This window comes from Sebastes umbrosus, chromosome 4 (assembly GCF_015220745.1).
Source record: "Sebastes umbrosus isolate fSebUmb1 chromosome 4, fSebUmb1.pri, whole genome shotgun sequence".
NCBI classification, from domain to species: Eukaryota; Metazoa; Chordata; class Actinopteri; order Perciformes; family Sebastidae; genus Sebastes; species Sebastes umbrosus.
In genome coordinates this window covers 26,209,307-26,212,201 of record NC_051272.1, presented here as the reverse complement: position 1 = coordinate 26,212,201, position 2,895 = coordinate 26,209,307, and positions in this window count along the sequence as shown.

The window sequence follows — 2,895 nt, the reverse complement described above, 5'->3', positions numbered from 1 at the left end:
GTGTTTTATTGACACATACAACTCACCGTTTAAAAAAATAAAAAAAAGTTAATGCTAGAAGAATCAAAGTGTTATCATTCATTTAGACACACAAAAACAAAAAAAACAAAACTGTTTTCAGGTAACAGTGATGAGTTGGCTACTTCATTTAGGACAACAGCATTTATATAAAATCACAGATATATAAAAACATGAAAGGAAACACTTTTACAAATGTGCTGACATTCTGCAAAAAACTGCTAATGAACTGATTTGGTTATTCATTGAACATGGTATACAATAGGCACTCAACAATGTCGCAGACTAATTCAACCACAGCAATTCTTTTGAGTCCAAATGATTACTTTGTGACTGTGACGGTTAGAGCTGATATTTTAGAACAGGTTAAAAATGGTTTATTTCACATAGATGTTATGCTCTAGAGGCAATCAATGAACTAACTACCGGAACTAAAGCCACCTCATCATACTGTAGAAAGTATGACACCGTAGAGCGATACCTCACCCTAAGTCTTTCTTTTAAGATGACCACAGCTGTTTGCTCTGAGAAGAAAGAAACGACACTTTTTCAAACCATCAGCATTTGATTTTAAAGGGGTCCTATTATGCTTTTGTGCTTTTCCCCCTTTCTTTTAGTGTTATATCGTTTTTTTGTGCATATAAAAGGTCTGCAAAGTTACAAAAGCCCAAAATCCATTCCAAAGGGAGTTACTCTGCCCCACAGAAACACTGCTCCTGAACTGCCTGAAACACCTTGATTGAAGTCCCGCCTTTTCTTCCGTAAAGTGGTGATGTCACCATGTAACACATTTGCATAATACCTGCCCAGCGGCTAGTTTGGCGCGCCCTCAAACAAAGCTAGTTAGAGCGGAGCTGGAGCAGAGTCCGAAGAGTTTGATTTGGTTGACCAATCACAACAGAGTGGGCCAGCTGACCAATCAGAGCAGACTGGGCTTTTCGAGAGGGTGGGGCAGGAGCTCAAAGAGAGCGTTTCAGACCGAGGGTGAAAAGAGGTGCTGCAGCACAGCCAGTATGAGAAAAATAAAGAGTTTTTTGAATATTAAAGCATGTAAACATGTTCCGAGTAGAAACCTAAAATACAAGTATGCACCTGAAAATAAGCATAATAGGTCCTCTTTGAAAAGACTGATGGGTGGAGTATCTCTCAAAATGTAGAGCGAAGATTTGAATGTACCAATACCAGCTCCAATGTTAGCCTCACTTAAAGTCTTTTATAAACAATTTAGTCCCACCAAGAGGTGAGACATCAGGGCAGATAACAGCAGTGGGACAAAAGAATATACAATTTAAAATCTGAATTACATCAAGAACAATGGAAAGATGACAGAGCATCCTGGAACAAGCAAAGGACAAAAGACAAAAAGGAAGGAAAACTGAGGTCAGCTGACATGGCTCGGTTAGGTTTCCAGTATGTTAAAACAGTTCACAACAGCAACACACTTTATAAGTCTGGGGATAGATCACAGCAAAATACTCATATAAATGAAGACCACACTGATTTACATTGGAAGTGTTCTGAAGGGACAAAATACATAAAAACGCAGTGAACAGGTCCGATAAAGAGGAAGATTGCAATTTAAAAAAAAGAAAAGAAAATCAATTTAACTGTATAGATTAAGTGCTTCAACAGATACAAGAAAAAAAGCAAAATAAAAAAAGGGGAAATAGTCCTCGCCTTTTTTCAGAAAAGTTGTACTACTTTTGGTAAATATTCAATAATCAAATACCACATTATTTTGATCAAGTTGAGGATGAATCGTTCGCAATCAATCATTTAAACATGAATATCCTGACCACATAAGAAGCTGCGTTCATTATTCATTTCACTTTGCTTGAACTGTTTAAAATAATTCCGAAAAAATCACTTTACTGTAATGCAGCTTTTTACCTTTGAAACTATACCACAATATTACAAAAAGCAAAATCCCTAGTCTAGTCTCATTTCAGATTACTGCTATTGTATTAAAGCCAAGGCTCAGAGTAACGCAGTAGTCACACAACCTTGTTATGTAAGGATGCTAACAACTGTGTAGAGAACATGAGAGAGCTACAAGATATTGTTCTTTTACTATCGATGTGTTCGAGTGCAACTTGTCGGCCAAAACCAAAGTGACGTGAGGCGACGCAACCGGCGTCTTCATTGCCGCTAGTTCTCTGATGTCGGGTTGGTGTGTCTGGGGCTTAACTGGGTATCTGCTAAATGGGTATCTACCCCTAACAATGGCAGCAACATTTGAAAAAAAATTATGTTTTCTTTGTTAAAATGACAATCACTTTGACAGCATGGCGATGGCTGATACTGACATGTTGTTGCTGAATGCTAACAAGACAGATAAAAGAAATTCTTCTGAGAGTTACAGATGTTGGTGAAACAGAGGCTAGTAGCTAGGAACGATGGCATGCCTTGGGTTGCACCAGCTGTTTGTAAGTCCATTAATAAGTTATTACTATTACAAAGTTACAAAATCACCATCAACACTTAGGAAATGTTTAAGCTTGTAAAGACTTTAGTAATGTGTGAGGAAATAGGAAGTTATTGTAGCATCACGAGCTGCAGCATAACTTCCAAAATGTAGTTTTAGGGGGCAAATAATATCTTAAAGGTGCTGAATGCAAGACTGAGAGCATGGCGACAGCTGAGCCGGCGGCTCATAGCTAACAGCCCTAACCTGGGGGAGAACCAGAGAGTGGGTGCTACGCTTTTGTGACCACGCCGTCAGTCAGAAACGTAGCGTTATCAGCTGTAACCGCCGTATGAGAGCAGTGCAGAGCAGCAGCAGTTAGCTAGCCAGTGTGCACGGTCACATGCACTAATATGCACTAAAAAGCATTCACGGCCGGTCCAGCTATGTCAACATAGCACAGAGAAGCTCTG